The sequence below is a fragment of the Colletes gigas genome, unplaced genomic scaffold (genome assembly GCF_013123115.1).
Source record: "Colletes gigas isolate AHSC1104 unplaced genomic scaffold, ASM1312311v1 Colletes_gigas_Sc00021, whole genome shotgun sequence".
Classification (NCBI taxonomy): domain Eukaryota; kingdom Metazoa; phylum Arthropoda; class Insecta; order Hymenoptera; family Colletidae; genus Colletes; species Colletes gigas.
In genome coordinates, this window is record NW_025106650.1 from 1,315,526 (window position 1) to 1,335,211 (window position 19,686).

The 19,686-nt window shown below is 40.6% G+C and overlaps 1 protein-coding gene and 1 non-coding gene across 2 annotated transcripts in view; both read right to left on the minus strand.

Annotated features, from left to right (window-relative positions):
* Positions 1-15,615, minus strand: part of LOC122401092 (solute carrier organic anion transporter family member 5A1) — a 48,410-nt gene extending 32,795 nt beyond the window's left edge. The window contains exon 1 of the mRNA XM_043403030.1: positions 15,324-15,615. The gene's annotated coding sequence lies outside the window, so the exon portion shown is untranslated. The remainder of the gene's footprint in view (positions 1-15,323) is intronic.
* Positions 15,616-16,490: 875 nt separating this feature from the next.
* Positions 16,491-16,562, minus strand: Trnap-ugg. Its single transcript has one exon. It is a non-coding gene; the product is annotated as a tRNA-Pro (tRNA).
* Positions 16,563-19,686: the final 3,124 nt, after the last annotated feature.

Sequence of the window (19,686 nt, forward strand, 5' to 3'; positions counted from 1 at the left end):
CAGAAGAGCATTTCTTTCCCTTCTGGGCCTGCCAGTGGACGGTCGAGGAATGTATCTATACGAACAGGTAATCGGTCCAGCGCTTGTGAGAGAGACATGAGCGTAGCCCTCTGAGCGCGAGAAGCGTCGCCACAGCGTGAAAATATAAAAAACAATCGTTCGAACGGACTTTCTTTATCAACATCAGTAATTTTAAACAGAACCTTATCGCGAGGTCTCGCATTTAGCCTTGAGATTCTGCTTCTACGAAGAGATTGTACCAGTTAATTAATAAGATAATAATTTTGTCGTGGAATCCGATACGAGTCGGACGAGGCGACCAGGCTCGACGAGGGACTCGCGAATCGACGAATATAACTGTAAAAAGCGATTGGACGTTCCGTTTCCGCGTGACGTAGTTTATCGAGGTCGATGATTCACGCGGGGGAAAAAAGAGAAGATAAAAAGAAAGGAGCAACAGCTGTTCCACACCGGACCGGAATAAAAATTTACTTTATCAGCCGCGTATGGTCGATGACTCGCGTCCTTGATCGAAGCAAAGAGCTCGCGACGTTCGAATATCTCGGACGTACTTGGACGAAGAATGGAACTGAGTGCCTCTCGATGGCGTTGGTCGATGCATAAAATAATAATAATAAAAGAAAAACGTGGAACCCCGAGTCCGGGTGGCTCGATAACGCGATCGACCTTTTATTCGCTTTCCTTCTCGTACGTGGCACGCTCCATCAAGGGTTTTCAGTGCCTTTGGACGTGCGCCAGAACGCTCTGTATAATGCTGTTACAATGCTAATTCCTGATCGCAATGTCTCGCGGTGCCAGGCGAAATTATGCACCGCGCTCTGCCAACCTTTTAATGCTTTATAGGCGTTCGAACGGGGCGCCCTCTCGCTTATCGTATCGACGTCAGTTCAACGAAAATACGGTTGCATTTACGTAGTTGGCTCTCTTCGTTACAGAAAGATACACACAGTATCCTGCGATATTAACATTCACGAGAAAATCGGCCTCGGATAATTGAGGCTACATACATAACTGTACGCAAATGTTTGTCCAATATATTTCTTTTTCAACCTCCTAACCAATTACAGGCTGGTAAACGAATAAATGAACGGCGCAGAATTTAGAGAAGAATGATACGAGAATATTTAATAAATCGAATTTTTACGAACGAAAGGTTTTTAATAAATAAAGTGCTCGAATTAGATTTTTCATTAATAATCACGGCGACGATATTGTTGGCACGCGTTCTATTTTGTTTACGTCCATTGAGCGAGGGTCACCCGGAGTGGAAGCGGTTTCCGTTCGACCTTTGCAGAGAAAAATGTCGTTGGTTCGCGGTGTCCTCCGGTTTTAAAAATAATTCGAGACTCGCGGGGCCTCCCACGTGATTTCACCAGTAAGAATTTCAACCCCTGCGTTCCACCCTCGAAGCACACGTGTGCCCCGGTGGCCGCACACGTAGCGAGGGCCTCCTGTTCGGTCCAGAACGCTTCAGTCCTTCGAAACGATGAGAAATTAGTAGCTTTTGACAACTTCTCGTTCTATCTTTGCGGAGAACGTTCGCGAGCGCGCGTCCCGCTTCCTGGAATTACGTAATTTCAGCTTGAGTCGAGCAGAACGTGGAACCGATCTCTTTGATGCGACGGAAACGAGTGAAAATACATCTTGTTACGTGTCGTTGGAATTTTAATAGGGATTTTCAGAGAAATCGTTGTTTATTTATGAAACCTTACCATATTTTACTTTTTCCTCTCTCTTTTCCCGTTTCCCGTTTCTATATTATTTCATTCCACGCTCGTATCGTTTTCCAGACTGGGTCGATAACGCTTCGGATTTCTAACATTTCTAATTCGAGAGCAATTTTGAAATTTCGAATGTTTGTAAATTGTTTTACCCGGGTAACGAGAATGAAAATTTGTTCTCGAGTTTCGAAAATCCTTTAGAGTCTCGGGATAATATTACGGCGGAGAAATATCACGAAATATCATGGCCGACCAATGTGTGCGTGAAAGGGTTAATGAATCGAGCATAAATAAGCTTTTTCCCCTTCCCCGACCGCCCTTTCACTCTGTGATACGGGCACAGATATATTTCTATAATATACAGTGAAAGGACACAGTCGCTAGTCAAATAAGTAAAGGTAATCACGAGTATAATAAATAATTACTGCAACAATTCGTCGTGAGACATTTTTTGCTTGTGATATCGTGTCGCGTGATGATGTTGACTGTGATACTGTGTCGCGTGCTATTTTTGTGTGTTATTTTGTCATGCAACTATTCTCGAGCACAATCTGCTGGTAATGATTTATATAAATCACAGGTATACAGGATGTCGAATGCATACTGAAATTAGTGAAGCGGTCCGAGGTCTTTCTAAATCTAGAAACACTAGGAATAAACGCGTGAACTAATTGCATCGGCGTGTGCGTTAATTTATACGAATCGTACGATATACATTTCTTAAAATTTTGAAATATTACCACAGGCATCCGGAAATATTTTAACGCGTAAAAATTGACGATGAAATCGAGTAAATTAAGAGAAAAAGTATATCAGAAGCGTCGTTCGCGCGGGTTTAACGACTGCCTCGCAACCGGAAGTAAGCGCAAGGAAAACATCGAAGCACGGGGGGCAACGGTGAACAGAATTTAAACGCTCGGAGATTAATTTGTTTTACGCGAAAACTTGTACAGCGGGCATTTAATTTTGTCGCTGTTATTCTTACGAATGGCGCGGCGATATATCTTTCTTAATGACGACCAACGTTGGCTATACATCCGCCGCGACTGCATTTTACCGTAACGGTTACAATTTTATCGCCGCCGTTCCGACAAATTTATACAACGTCCAGGAACGATTGCGGTTATTTTCTTACGAACGAAACCAAACGGAACAAGGGCAATTTTTCGATTCAGATTTACCATCGTTAACCGCGTTCTCGCGTCCAGATATCGATCCTTCGATCCATTTGTCCTCAACCCCGAGTTTCCTGGATCGCGGGGAGGAACATACCCCCGCTATTCGCTACGAGAGAGCGATTGGCAACTGCACCGAACGTTTCAACGTGGACGAAAATCATAATCATAAATTCCTCGGGCCGGTTCTGGCCTCTTGGAAACTGGACGAAAGCCTTGCGCTTGATTTACGCGCCGGTAGTCATTTTACGATGATTACTATGCACGCAACGATTCGTAACGCGAGGCCGTGCTTCGCGACAACTCCTTGTACGAGAATAAATCGAAAACGAACTTCTCTACAGTTTAGGATTTATTAAAAAAAGAAAACGATTCTGTTAGATTTCACGGGAAATTGTGAATTGTTAATTTGTATGTTTAGATCGCGCGTCAGAACGCTGTGCAACAGTTGAACGTGTGCCCAAGTGACGGGACTGACACAGTAAATCACCCTTCGCGACGGGTCGAAAAATGCCAATATATTTTCGGGTTGTAAGCCCCTGCGTTACCTGTACGCGATTACCTGACCCCGCTGGACACGAAGGTGGACGATAATTTATCATCGTTTGGCTTCGGTTACTACAACACGGACGGGAACTTCCGGTAACGGTGAAGGTGGAATTGAAATTGTTGAATACCGAGGCCTGAGATGGGAGGAGGCAAGAAGTGGACGGTGAAAAGGTACGCATTATCCTGCAACAATGTGTAAGGAAGACGCCGTAGAAAGTTGCTACGCGATGCTCGAGGGTGAACACCTGGTCCAATAAATCTACTTTACGGGCGGGGCTGGTTGCAAAAGAACGACCTGAACTCCCCTGGCATATTCGAACAGGTAAAAAAATTTCAGCATTTTTCAAAAGCGACTCTCACGACGCGGAGGAGCTCGAAAAGGCTCGCGGAAGGCGGCTTCCAGCTGGGTTGTCCATTTGCTAGCAGATCCGGGACGGAACCCCGTGATTTTCAATGTCTGGTTCAAGGACTTTTCTTCGTTTTAAATTTTCATAAATTAATCTCTTATCTACGATCAACTTTTGTCCAGGACAAAATATAAAATATTGTACAGAAGCGAATATAAGAATTATATAAAAGGATTTAAGGTTATGTTCGAAGTTCAAGTTGGTATTGTTTGTATTGCGAAGACGAAATTCGACACCGGCAGATATCGCCGAGCCTCGGATTCACCTTTATGTTTTTCTGATGTCTACAGTCGACAAACCGAAGGAAAGGACAGCAAGCGTGAACGAGCGAGAACGAACGAGAAAAAGCATTGTTTTTTCTACAAATCGTCGCCGACATCCAAGCACGCGTCGTTTTTTAAATGTCGTCTTTCACGCTTCGCTGGCTCCAAAAGGGGATCCTTTTAGTTGGTAAGGTTAGACATGTTTAACTTACGAATTTACGAAATCGCGTCTGGGTTTCTTTTTATAAATCCTTATCGTTGTCCTGGTTTACGAAAGAGGGAACTGAATTGAGACCACTCGGTTTCACATAACCTGAAAAGCTCAACCAATTCAACCAGATAATACTTTTCAGCGAGGATGCAACGACAATTTAAATTTTCATTAGAGGCTGAAATTATTCCATCTAACTGAGGACTGCGAGGACTCGAGTCCAAGATGGCCTCTAAAAGCTGACATTGTCCTTTCAATTTGTGCCTAACAAGAAATCGATAGAGGGAACTTGTACGAGCAACCTAACCTGTACGTAAGAATAACTCCGCCGTCATTGGCACAGCACGATTACGAAACGGATGAGGAAAATGGTGCTTCTTGAGATGCTTCCGTGGCGACAGTTCTTGGAACTGCCGACCGATCAAAGAAATCCTGGGGCGCAGATAACGAGAAGGAAGCTGTATAAAGACAGCTGTTGGAACGTTCGGAGGAATCAGATTCCAAATGAAATTTCGCTGCTTCGATGTATCCGTCCATTACGAAAGCTACGGTACTCTACGATTTGTCATAGGATGAGTCGACACGACGAGTTGCAACGATAGTTACGTGAATAGCAAAGTTAAACAAGACCCTTGGAATTGGTCCTTGTCATCCTTCCATAATAATTTCTTTCCAGGAAGAACAATAACAGATTTTTAGATATCAAATTTTAACAAATAGTTTCACTCTTTAGAAGGATTTAAATCCATAAATAGATACAAATTGCCCGTCCCTAAGTCTAGAGAATGATCTAACCTCAAACGGTCAAGCTATTACGTACCGCAAAGATCTTATTAAACTTGTTTAACTATACGTTGTGTTCCCCGTAGACGTAACGACCCGTCATTCAACTAATCTTGCGGAAAAGTAGTACACTTGACCGATTTCGACGTTGAAATCATAGAGAAAATCTTTCCAACTGACCGCCAAACGGCCAAGTACGCTCTAACCGGTCGTTCCATCGAAACTGCAACGTTCCAGGTTTTATGGCACCGTCGTATTGCCATTCAACACGATCTCGACGAAAGGTTGTACAATAACCCAAGCACGGTCTACGATTATCGTTCGAACCAGTCGTGTCAACGGCGGTTGCACAAATTGTCGCGCGAAAACTCTATGGACCCCGTTATACAACGACGAAAGAAGAGCCTAAATAAAAAAGGCGGGAGACACTCTCTCCTATCGATTCGATAACCGATCGACCTTAGCCTCCTTTCACACTGGAATGGGGAAATCGTCAATTATGGCAAACTTGTACTTTCTCCGCGTGCGTATTACGTAGCCAATAATACGCATCCGAGCCTAACACCGTTCACGCCGCTGGTTATGTCGATTCACCATTAGCGTGAACGAAACACGAATATTTCCAGTCGACTGGTAACCTTATTTCGTTTCGGGGACACCAGCGACACGACGGGATTCCGTGAAATCTTCCTACAGCGAACGAATTCTTTAATGGCAACGAAAACATCAGTCAGTCAAACCGTGTACAGCGTTAGACGTTTTCCGGGAAATTGACGGAGATGACAAAATTACACACGCTGTTCGTGGCAGAGAATCAGCCAGCGAACGGACGTGCCATTATCGTACCAGTGGCGTACACAGAAATTTAACAACGGGGGGGCAAGTAGAAATGCAAAAAAATGTATCGTATTTTATATTATTCGTACATAAATTTAGTCAGTTTGCGCTTTATTTTAATCGAAACGTGTTCCATTTGAGTAAATTATCTTTCGCCACGTGTTCGACAATTCGTCGATTACTCAACAGTAAAAGTTCGTCATTACTTATTTAAAATATGTGAACAGGTGTTGTCTTTCTCTGACATCGTCGGTTTCGGGGAAAACATTTCTCAGAAGAACGTTGTAGCGATCCGAACAAGTGGCAATCACACGGGGCAACGTCTGAGTTGCAATGATGGATGAATCATGCATTAATCCGGCCAAGGAACGATCGAGTTCGATCTCGTTGAAGCCTATTTGCAGATAAAGACAATACGAAAAACGCCCTCGAACGTTTTCGAGAATATGGACGTTTTTCATCCGCGACTGTTTAATAATCTGGAAATAAATGGACCATCGTCGCCATCTTGGTTGCGACGCGGAAGCGTTTTCGTTTATCAGATTTCGCACACAGTCGCGCGTGTATCACGGCGTTCGATTCAGCCGTGTAAGCAGCGCCAGATGTTGCCACGCGTTAAAAAAAAAGAGAAAAAAATTATATTCACAGCACGACGAGCTGCGAAAGACTCGAACGGGTCGACGCACAAAGGCATGGGAGGAGTTTGAGCCGCGAGACCTAGTTCAGATTGTCTTGAGGCTAATCACGAGTAATTAACCGAAACGAGGTTAGGATATTAAACTCACGTGGATCGCGACGGAGCCGCTTGCATGACGCAACAAGCATAATGCTTTCCGTTGGGCACACGTGTATCTGGAACTAGGTATGCCTCTGAACACGTCTCGAACAATTCATCAAGAATTTTTCCCGCGCTGGGTTAGGTTAGGTCTATGGGAACCGATTTGCCGTTCGCAGCCACGAGGCAAACGTCCTCGCGAATCGATGGGAATTATACGCAACGACGAACCGAATTAACTAGGCTCGGGGGCACTCGAAACTCTCGAAACCCGGGCAAATAATAATTCGTATAATTAATTCTGAATACCGCGATGATATTAATTCGAAGTTATCGACTATTTGGTACATATCTAACGATAACTTTTTAAATATTCGTTATCGTATGTGGACTTCTATTCACGCCAGTTACTAAGTAGCTCTTTGGCTTGGCGACAGTGGGCTGAACTTCCCACGCGGTGCACCGGGGTTCGATTACCGGAGACCCCGAAGCAGCACATTTTTAAATCGGAATCTTGATTTGATACCTTTGAAGAGAATCATAGTAAGTACGATGTAATTAGTAGTTAACGAATCACTTCCTCCTTAGTAGATTAAAATGAAAAAATATGACCACTGTCGCAGTAAAGTGAGTTAGTTTAAAACGGTTTCTTCGTCATCCTCTAAAATGTATGAAACGTTAACGTGTGTGCCATTTTTCCAGAGAACTATTTCAGTTGTTGATCGAACGAAGAGAGGGATAATGGTAAAATACATAGTACCAAAGGAGAACAGCTCGGGTTGCATCCGATCGAGAGTAAAACGCCCCGGATGCGCGAGGAAAGAAAGAAGAATATCCCGAGAGTGCTCGTTAATTACGATTCTTTACCACTTGGTGAATCGAAGCGCAACAGTTTTCAGCGCAGAAAAGAACCCGGCGTTGAATCGATTACCCGACGGGATATCTGCAAACTGTAAGAAACATTCTCAGCACCGTACCGAATAATTTATCCCGCGCACGGTACGATTTACCATTTCGACTGCAAGCATGCTGACTTTTACGATTTTAACGGAGCTTTTCGCCACCCGACGGTTTATCGACCCGCGATGAATATTCTTTCGCGAACAGTCGATTCATTTGTCCCCGCGAGCCGGTCATCTGGGAACGCGAATAGCAGCCGTGCAATCGAGTGTTAAATATACGTCCGTGGAACACTTTTAGGCGCAGTCGGAAACGTCCGTCGCACGGAATAACGTTGGTCTGCTCTCTCACGGAAAATGCAGAGTGTTTCAGAAATTCATGGGGAGCTAAATCTGCGCGCCAAAGTACTTACAATCGGTGTTATTGCTCATAAATATCGTAAAGAATAACCATTAATTATTCGTAACTCGAAAACTAATTGCATCGTTGGAAGCAAAACGGACGCGTCGGATGCTCGAGCGGACTCACTCTGGTTAGGTTAGTGTGAGTCATTGAAAACTTTGAAAATAGAAGCAAATAGTAGAGAGAAACGTTGAATGGTATAATAAGATCTTACTATGACCTCACTTTCTTCTTACGTGCAACGATGCACCGGAAAATTGCAATTGCGCTCCTTTTTTAAATTGCACCGCATATCTCTTTCACCATAAATCCACGCTTTCGTTACAAGTTACTTTGAAATCGAGAAGGACTAATCTCTCGAAAATTTTTTTTTTTTTAACATTCTTGCGTTTCTTAACGAAAGTAAAATACGACAGCTCTGTAATTAAAAGAAAGTTTCAATTTCGAATATCTCGAGACACTCGAAATTGAAAACTGAAGATCGAAATTACGAGTTGTAACCGCTGGTTAATTGGTAATTACGTTTTTACCGCGGTATTCTCCGTCGAGCAAAACGTTTGCGTACGATGAGTCGCTAATTGGCCATTAAACTTGTACCGCGCGAGTCCGTGGCCGTCTACAGCTGTTTTCGAAATGGAAAAATTTATGATTAATTACTTTTCGCGCGCTATGTCGCGTTCGACGTTTCGGAATTATAGACGCGAACTTGAACGAAAATGTTGGTTAAGATTGTTACCTTCCTTCTGAAAACTGTTCGATTCCCTGTGTTTTATATTAACCAAGCGTTTATTCGGACATTAGCATTCACTTTTCTAAACACTGTCAACTACGTTTCATCTCGCGACACCGAAACACCCTGTACATTCGTATTTTACAACTAAGCGATTTATTACGTCCGACAAATTTGATCAACGATAGGCGTGACAGTGAAATATTAAATTTCTGGGCTACACGGTGAGAAAGTAATTCGTTGCAAACTACGGTCCGCTACAGCCACGTTTATGTAATAATTCTCTTGCTCGTAATAGGAAAACCGAAACAAGGCCTTCTTCTTTCTCAAAAAATGAAAAGAAACTGTATATATCTCGTAATCGATGCATATCGAAGTTACTTCTTTGCAATGCCTAATTACTACACGCGTTTCAAAACGTTTAATTTTGATCTTACAAACGAGACACGAGGAGTGGACGCACGAGTGGTCGAATTAACAACGATTGTTTACGATTAAAATTTCTACCAGACGCCTAATTAGTGGTCAGAGTATCCTCGATTTCTTCCTATTCTTTTTCCGTCAGTGTAATTGTGTTTCTTCGTGCAAGTAGAAATCGTTGTTCCCTTCGCGGTGATATGTAACGCGGTGCTTTGTGAAAGGAAAAGTCCGCGTTCCCTGCTCGTACTTGATTCCGTAAAAGAGCGGAGCCCTTGAAATTCTTTCTTACAGCTTGGGCCGATCCTCGCGATCGTATTCTACCGCGGGAAGATGGATTATACTCGACTCGCGTAGGTGTCGTGTCCTCTATGAAAGGAGAGAACCGTGTAATATACCAACGAACGCCCTCTGCTGTTCTTTGCTGACGAAATGGATGTTCCAGATACAAATATTATTCGATGCGGCAAGCCGCTAGCGATAATAAAAACATTCTGTTCGATCCAACTGGTGCAACATTTCGCAAAGCATGCCCCCGCGAGGTCAAGAATATTTTCATAATAAAATAAATAATTTTTGTTGCCAAGTGCTTGATCAAGGAATTAGAATTGCGTGAAAAGAAGAAATTACACTTTAAAAATACACCGATGCCTTGATAATTGTCGCGAGCTCGAGACCGAGCCGCGACAGTTAGCGAGGGTGGCGGCAGTTTCAAGAATCGAAGATACCAGAGGATACTTAATCACGCTTATTTAATCTTCCAGATTCGTTGCTGAATATTTTTCTTACAGATGGATTTTTAATGGCACGATTAATGCTTCAAGACTTTGTATTTACATCGAAACCAGAATTATTTTTGCACGCTGAAGTTACGCGGACACACGACCCTCGAAAGCGATTCGACGGGTTTCCAAGGCAATAGTCGCGGCCGCCAGCTTTTAATAGTACTAATAAAACTGACTCGTCGACACAAATTACACAATTGCTGCGAAAAACGCAGCGCATTTTTTTTCCAGAAACGATGAAGCAGCAATAAATATTCTCCACTGACTACTTAACAGTTTAAAAACTTCTAAAAAAAAAAAAAAGGCTATAAATTTTGTTCAACGAAGAGCACGATCGATTTATGGCATTAATCTTTCCGGAATAGAGATTTACTATTTATATTTACATTTTACTTCTGACTTTACGGTTCAGAGAGCATCTGTTTCTCGGACACCCGATATACAGAGGTTCAATCTTTGTTGGGGGTGTGCACCAGCAATAAAAAACACGATAAAAACACACAGTCTGGCACTATCGGAATGGGACTCGTAAAAATTTGAAGAAAAATATTGTTTATTGATGTTTCTTCGCTAAACTATGCGCACAGTAGAACGTATAAAATTATTTTTGAACGTATTCCGGAGGTAGACGCGTTTGATCAAATAAATATAAATAGAATTGATTGTAGACCTGAGTTGAGTTAATTTTTAATAAATACAGAAATGAAACGACGAATAAAGCAACATGTATATATTATTTACAAAGTACGACAAACGTGCTGATGTTAAAGTGGGTTACTCCTCCATTGCCTTTTATATCTTTCGTATTGTAAATTATTCATTACAAAGTATACTCGCATTGTAACACCGAGAAATTTCGTAATTACGAAGGTTACGTATTTTCGAAATTATTCTGCATAATTTTAATCACCGTGTCAAACAAAAATATAATGGTTATTGCGTTGAAATGGGTAGAAAATACGAAATTGCATATAAATAGCACGATAAAAATTGATAATGTTACTAATTACATATATTTATACAGCGTGTTCGGCCACCCCTGGGAAAAATTTTAATGAGGGATTCTAGAGGCCAAAATAAGACGAAAATCAAGAATACCAATTTGTTGATGGAGGCTTTGTTAAATAGTTATTAACAATTAAATTCAAAAATTTCAAATCGTTCTGGAAAACTTATTTTCGGTTGCGGGGGTCAATTACAATCATTTTTGGTGAATAGACATACCCCCAAAATCCTACCCACTTTCTAGAAAAAAATTCGAGAAAGTGTGAAATTTTTGCACGGAAAAAGAAATTTCAAATCGTTCGAGAAAAATTATTTTTGGTTGCGAGATTCAATTACAATCATTTTTGGTGAATAGACATACCCCGGAAATCCTGCGCATTTTCGAGAAAAAAATTCAGTACGGACGGAACTTTAAACATTAATAACTTTTTAACAAAGCCTCCATCAACAAATTGATATTCTTGATTTTGGTTTTATTTTGGCCTCTAGAATCTCCCATTAAAATTTTTCCCAGTGATGTTCGAACACCCTGTATATATAAATTGTTAAAATATATAAAAGATTCACTTTGTACGTCTTAGCTACGTGCTAACTTTTTCATTGATAAATTTGTATTTCGAATATTTCTGTATACCGCGTGGCTATCGTGTAATAAAGATAAAAGCTGAATTCCTCGGTGTACGGACGGTCCGCGTGTAAACGTCAACGAATTTTATAGCCGCCGGGAACACATATATTCTCAGCTTCGAGACAATTCTTATAAATAAAATGTAACGAACAGATTCGCGTATTACGTAAAAATCATCGTAACACAATGTCGACTAATTGCAACGTTTCAAAGCGATCCTCATTCACGGCCATTTCTTCGTTACTACCGGTGATCAACATAACTTGATAGCCTCGATTATTTTTTAGTCAAAGATCTCTGTTATCACTAAAACAGAAAAATCATATCACGTATATATATTAACATGTACACGTTCTGTAGATTCAGCATAATATGTTGCAGCAAAAACGATTAAATTTCATCAACTTCGTTCGTCAATGCAAATCTTTTTTCTGAAAACTCGATTGCAATATCCGATTGACCCGATCATTCGACGAACTGTTTTTCTGCATAAATATTTTCCCAATATGTTCCTGCAATTCCGTGTTTTCTCTGTTATTTAATATTCTTGGTTGACCCGCATGGGACCCATTAATCAATATTTTACCAATGTTATATTTTTGTATTATAACACACATTCTTGTTTATAATTTCCAGTTTTATACAGGGTGTTCGGCCACCCCTGGGAAAAATTTTAATGGGAGATTCGAGAGGTCAAAATAAGACGAAAATCAAGAATATCAATTTGTTGATTGAGGCTTTGTTAAAAAGTTATTAAAAGATTAAATTAAATAATTTCAAATCGTTTTGAAAAAGTTATTTTCTGTTGCGGGGGTCAATTAAAATCATTTTTGGTCATTACACATACCCTCGAAATCCTACGCACTTTCGAGAAAAAAATTCAGAAATGTGGACAAATTTTTCGGTGAAATTAAAAAATTTCAAATCGTTCTAAAAAAATTATTTTTGGTTGCAGGCGTCAATTACAATGAGTTTTGGTGAATACACATACCTCCGAAATCTTACGCACTTTCGAGAAAAAAATTGAGAAATGTGGACAAATTTTTTGACAAAATTAAAAAATTTCAAATCGTTCTGGAAAAATTATTTTCTGTTGCAGGTGTTAATTATAATCATTTTTGGTCAATACACATACCCTCGAAATCTTACGCACTTTCGAGAAAAAAATTCTTTACCGATAATATACTGTGTGGTCGAAAATATTTCTAAAACTTTTTAACGAAGCCTCAATCAACAAATTAGTATCCTTGATTTTCGTCTTAGTTTGGCCTCTAGAATCTCCGATTAAAATTTTTCTCATGGGTGGCTGAACACCCTGTATATTGTATAAATAATATTGTATTAAATTAAGTAGTACATAAGGATCTGTTTAACTTTATTTTGCTCTCGTAACGAAGATATACATAACGATGAAGAAAATCGATTTATGATTCTGTTTGCGAAACAGGAGCAAGTGCAATATGCACTCGTACCGTGGCTCCAGTAAAAAAGTTATATCATCTCAAGATGTTCCCCATCGCGGGATTCGAGCAAAAACAAGAATTACAGCTTGCTCTAGTTACCTAAATCATCTTGTATATTCAATGAAAATATATGCCAACGCAAACATCTGCTTTGTATCGGAATTTTTCTTTCACTAAAAAGATCCGAAAGTTTCTTCACTTTCGTTTCTACAGCAGCCGTAAGACTTGTTCTTCTTCGTAATATTTTGTGTCCTCCCTAGCGACGTATCCCTTACGCGGGATCAAGTAGTCCGTCGCGTAGACAGAACTTTTTACGAGCCACGTACCCTAACTCCACAGACGAGACGCGCCAGGTTGGTCAATAAATTCGTTTGCGAATTGACAGCTACTTACATCGCAAAGGAACGAACCTAACCTAACTATCGCGCGGAAACACGGTTGTCTGAATTTATTATTATTATTTATTACCATCGACGCAAGGAATACGCCGTAAAGTATAAAATATTCTTTGGATCGATGAGTCCACCATAACCTAAAATATAGTCACGAGTTGACGTTGATGCGCAAGATTTGTTTGAATTTTTGCAAAAAAAAAAACGAGAGGACCAATGGAAACCGGATCGAACGCGAAACCCGATACTCCAATCTTGCGCGACGGGATGGGGAGCGTGGCGTTTTTAACGACGGTTAATTACTCGGCACAGAAGTCATATCGAACGGTAACAGCTGCACGTTCGAAAATTAACGTGTCTAAAGGACGCGGCGGCAGGCCCGGCGCAACCCTTTGTTTCGAATATCGACGATCGTACGCCGCGTTTCGGTTTTGTGCCCGTGTAAGTTCACGGATCGTTGTGCAGTATCGGCAGCCGAAGCGTTCTGCCGCAATGGATAATAGGTGTACACGTCGATCGATGGTTGGAAAACTGAAAATCGAGAGTAAGCGTGTTCGAAGTTCAACGATAACGGGCATCGATACGGCGAGAGACCGAAGAAGACAAAGAGAAAGACAGGTCCAAGCCGAAAAAATTTATCGTGCCTACGACGATGGTCGACCGAGCCCGGACACCAGAAAAATTTTACACGAACTGATAACCAATAGAAAGCTCACCACTTTTCGTCGGTCGGTGAAATAATTAATTTTCGTTTTTCATTTCTTTTTTTCTATGGAACATCCGTACACTGTACTTTGTATTTCGAGAGCTCGTCCCGACTCGGATGATTATGCAAAAATTGTGTCTAGTTAAGAATTTCGTTCGTCTATGACCAGGCCCGTTGCTCGTCGTCGTGATCCGACTAATTAAGCCGAGACACAGCGAGTTGTCGGTCCGTTAATTGGTACACCGATTAAAACCACGGAGGTACGCGAGGTATCGTTTTGCATAGGACAAGGTCAGAGTCCTAAGGACTGCAGTACCGCTCGACAACAGCCGGATTCCTTTCGTCGATGGCACACGGTGACAGAGAGCAACGAGAGATACAAAAATAGTTCTGAGACGCCGGGGTTCAAGACCTCGGTTTAGATACGACGCAGGGATGATAACGTTATCCGCGGGACATTATGGCACAGCTGGCGTTTCCACGTAAACACGACGAAACATTAACGAGAGTTTGCTCTCGGCCGGGGAAGATTAAAATTTCGAGCTACGTGTCTGTTGCCAATGGAAGCCGCGACGTCGGACGGTTCCGTTCGCGATGTTTACCATCGGCTAGCACGTATGCTGCGTAACAAAGATACAAATCTCAGAGAGAGACGTACGATCCTACGGTGTCTGAGATAACAAAGACGGTTCACTCGAGTTCGAGGGGCTGCACTATGCAAGCGGAGCAACGAAAGATAACGCACGATAACAATCATTCTCTCAACAGGCGGATAAATACCTGTCCGGATATCTTGCCCAGAAATTACGAAAAGTTTCTTCTGACCTATTTCCAAAGATGCTGCACACGCCACACGCATTATCCCTGGACGTTTTCTTGATCCGCGGAACGTTCCGTCGTGAGAGAACCGTCTCGAAAATTCGCAACCGCCGATAACGCGATGGAGTTTCACGTCTTTCGGTTCACGTTCTGCCGGATCGGGGCTCGGGGAACTGGCAATCGCACGAAATTTTGTCGTCGCCCGACATAGACGATTCGGGTAAATCGAAAAAGGTCACTTGGCTTCGTCGATAGGTTGAAACTTTTCTAACACGCGCGAAAGAAGGACTCGCGTCGAAGGCGGATTATTGAATAGAATCGGTCGTAAGCTCACCGAAAGGACGCTCGAAGCACCTCACGAAACTCCTTTGTATCCAGGGCAGTGAAAAATCCTCGTGGTGACACCGCGATTACCGAGTTTTGCATACATCTAAACACACTCATTAACACCAATCGAGCACTAAACCGAATTGCCGCGCAAGCTTGCCTTGACCTCGCGATCTGACCGGTAGATCGGTAAGAATTTCACGAAAATCACATTGATAGCGTTCGACCGTCAGCTTGCTTCGGAGATCATAGACCAGCTGTGTTTTTGCCCGACCATTGAGGAACTCGTGCATGCGCACTAACTCTGCCGCCATCTTAATTTTCTCGGGAGGAGGAAATCATACCGCGCGCAATTTGAACCTGTTATAGGGACTGTCGATACATTACGAAAGTATTCTACTATGAATTAGGTATTTTTGGATCCTTTCCAATCATTTTTTGGCAAGGAGTTGCACAGCTTTTTCGTCGAAATATCTCATGCATACTCAGTGATATTTATCAAATATACATAAACTTTTTCAAAGTAAAATATTACTAATTAAACATTCTACGTGTTCAAGAATGTAGTCAAAAAAGAAAATGTTATTTTATGGCTTCCGTGGTTTAACTATACTCTTGTCAAAATTTCCCATTTTTAGAATAAAAGTACATGACTCTCTTTTTTAATAACTAATATGTTTGTTCCTGTAGTACTGAAACAAAGAAAATTATTACAGGAAAAGTATTATGTACATGCATGCAAATAATCATTTTTATCCTTCTTTAATATATCTATCGGTTAAACATACGTGCTTTTGGCATCAAACATCGTGATACGTTTCTTTCCTCGTTCTATGATGAATAGAAGAATAGTATCAATATTTACTTGAAACTTGACACTAATTGCGAACTTTGTGTATTCGATGATAAAGCAACATCTCTTAGATAGATGTAAGCGACCCAATTTATGAAATTGAAACAAAATGTATGCGATAAGTTTGATACTGTACTATATTTTATGGCAATTTACCATTAACAAATCGATGAGTCTTTTCATTATTTTACGTTGACAGATAAGATGATTAATTCAAGCATATAAATTGTATATTTAAACAGAAAAATGTTTCACACACATTTTGTAAGTACGACGACTGTAATCAAAAGTAGAAATTGTATTTATAAAAATAAAAAAACAGGGCCCCTCCGGGATTTGAACCCGGGACCTCTTGCACCCAAAGCAAGAATCATACCCCTAGACCAAGAGGCCTCATGTTAGAACGTTTACTAATTTCTTACATATAGTACAAATTATATAACGATTATTAATTACAAATGAAATTATATACTTATAAATATGGAATACTAATTATTTGGCAGGAAATCAATTTGTCAACATCAAACATGTTACAAAATTGCTGAATAAAATTGAATGGTAATAGATATTATATAAGTATGTATACGTTATTCTTATATAAGAAATGAAATATAAATCTTTTACGTAAAAGTTAAACTATAAAATGATGTAATGAATACTAACTAGTTCATAACCTCAATAGATAAATAAGAGTACGACTATATAAACATACCGGATGATGGTTATACTATCGACTGAAACATAATTTTATTGTAACTTACTCTTTTTACGTTAATTTTTACCTACAGTCGATTACCAATAACAAACATTGAATAAATTTTAATAAAATACGTATCATACTATTTTTTGACAATTGTTAAATACTCTGTCAGAAAAAGAATCAATTTTAGATCAGTTTCTGAATTAAACTGCTCTTGACAATCATTTTATGTATCCAGAAAGTAGAAGAATAAAATTTATTCATATCGTTAGAACACAGACGAGGTATACGAGTAGACCTTTCACCACAGACGAGGTATATGAATAGACCTTTCACCTAATGTAATTTTTCGGCCCGAGTTTCTCGGGTCCCGGGACCCCATTACCATTTTCGTGTCACTCGCAACGTTATCAACAGATTCAGAAATGAATTTTAATCCCTTTCATAGTCAACTCACATGGATTTACGCAAAACTACAGCTGTTTGCCTATCAATACTAATTCAGTGAATAATTTTTCAACAGACCGCCCTCCATGAGAAGAGGACGCTGAAATCACCTCCGAATTTTTCGCTCAGTATGGCAATTGTTCGAACTGACGTACAAAAAGACAACAATTAATGAGATACACTCTTCCAAAGTGGAACAAAATGTTAAAAAGATCATGCATCAAATTGTAAGGGAATCCTCGTAAGAAGGCTTTAATCTTCGTAATGGTTTTAATGGGTCGATGGTCAACAATGACTAGCTTATGGTCACTGGTGGTCAACAGTGAGGTGGACATCAAGGTCAGCGGTCCAGTGAAGATCCAGAAATGGTCAAGAGGTGGGACCAATCGGAATAGTTTCTTTGTAGACGAGACAGTCTTACCTGTTATCTTCAACTTTGGCTCTGACTGGTCTCCCCACTTTCATCCCCTTAGACATATAAGCAGGGTCACTGCGAAGATTTCTTCAGTCGCGTCGCGAATTCGGGAGTGTACAAATAGCCAGAGGAGAACCGGGGACCGCTGCTGACCATTGCTGACCAATACTGACCAATACTGACAAATACTGACCACTACTGACCAGTGCTGATTCGCGTTCCTGCCACTACTGACCAGTGCCGGACGGTGATGACCAACAGTAAGAACTGTTTAAAAATTCTCTCCCCTCTTCTATTCTATCATTTGATGCCAATTTTGCTTCAATGAACTAATTTTGCCTTGTTTATCTAACCGATGTTGCTATAATATGAATATTTTCTGACTTTACAGCTGGCCCTTATGGTAACTACCCTAGGTACTGACAACAAGTAGTAAGTCCACTCCACTTATTTATATTTTATTATTTTTATTTGTTTGTTTGATGTGAATTCAACTTTATTTATCTATCTGATTTTATTTGGTTATTATGAATGTTCCTTTTCTCTGTTTCTACTTTTACATTGTTTTGCGAATTTACGTGACTGCTTCGATATGTATAATATTGCAGGATATAATAATATAATATTGTTTTCAATCATACACTATATTTGTTTCTATACAAATTCATGAATTCATATTTTTACGTTCTTGCTCGAATTCTCGTAATATTCTACGGAGGTACTTCGTTTGATTCTTCCATTTCGTTTGATTGTTTGGTGTTGATTCAACTTGGTGTCTCGATCCAAGTTTCTTTCATTATTAGGAGTGTTCGTTTTGATATGAATAACATTGTGTCGATGCATATACCGTATTTGTTTCGATGTCTCTGACTCGTTTTTTCGTTCGTGTTTGTTGTTCGACACTGATTAATATAAGATTTTTATTTTTACTTCTCAGCTTAAATTCTTGTAACATTTTGCTAATATACTCTGTTTAATTCCCTTTAGCTAGGTGATAGATCATTTTGAAGTGTTTATTAAATTTCCTACCATATCTCACTAATATACATATGAGTTTTGATTTCAGTTTAAATTTGGGTTAATCGCAAGGACATCGAGGGAGAACACCACAACCGCCGAGGGACCTTTAATTGCAAGTTGATTAGTCTTAAGCTTCGTCGCGAGTATTAAAATTAACGTCGAAGCCTTCTTTATTATACGTATCTCCGCATCCTACCAAGTAATTATTCAATAAGTAGCTTGTCTCTCGCTCGTTCCCTCGTTCCTAGCTTCGGTCACCGCTGTTTCATCGATTGAAACATGTGATCGGCCGTGTAGCTGATCCGAAAGATCTAATCGCCTTCCCTTTGGTAGCTCGATCGAGGGAAAATGGTACTTTGCTGGAAGGTGTGGAGTTTCCGTATTCTGCGGAAACGCATACCTTCCAGCGAAAGTCGACACTGTTTCAGGTACTCTCTCTATGTCAGACAACTTGAGTCGGGTCCTTCGGGCTCCCGGCGGGTTGCATTGGAGCAATGGAGACCTTCGATTCGGAGTCGCAGCCGTCCGTTATCCTATAGAGATCTAGTTAGCAAGGGCAGTAGGTTCGATCCTCGGATCCGCTGCACGGTTCAGCGTCGCGTCGCGTCGCTTCGCGTGCCCCTCAAATTAACTTCGTCCCTCTTTTTAACCAAATAATTGCTTGGTACAACTAAACCAGAACATCCAAGGAACTTTGTTTCCTTCTATCGTCCGAATTTTAGTTTTAACTTGACCAGATTTGAGCTTCGACGTTAATTTTAAGTCCCTATTGTATGCGTCTCCCAATATAGCCAAGTAATTATTTAACAAGTAGCTTCTCTCGACTCGTTCTCTGGTTCCTAGCTTCGATCACCACTGTTTCATCGATTGAAACATGTGATCGGCCGTCCAGTTTGTCCGAAAGATCTAGTCGCCTACCCATGATGGATCGATTT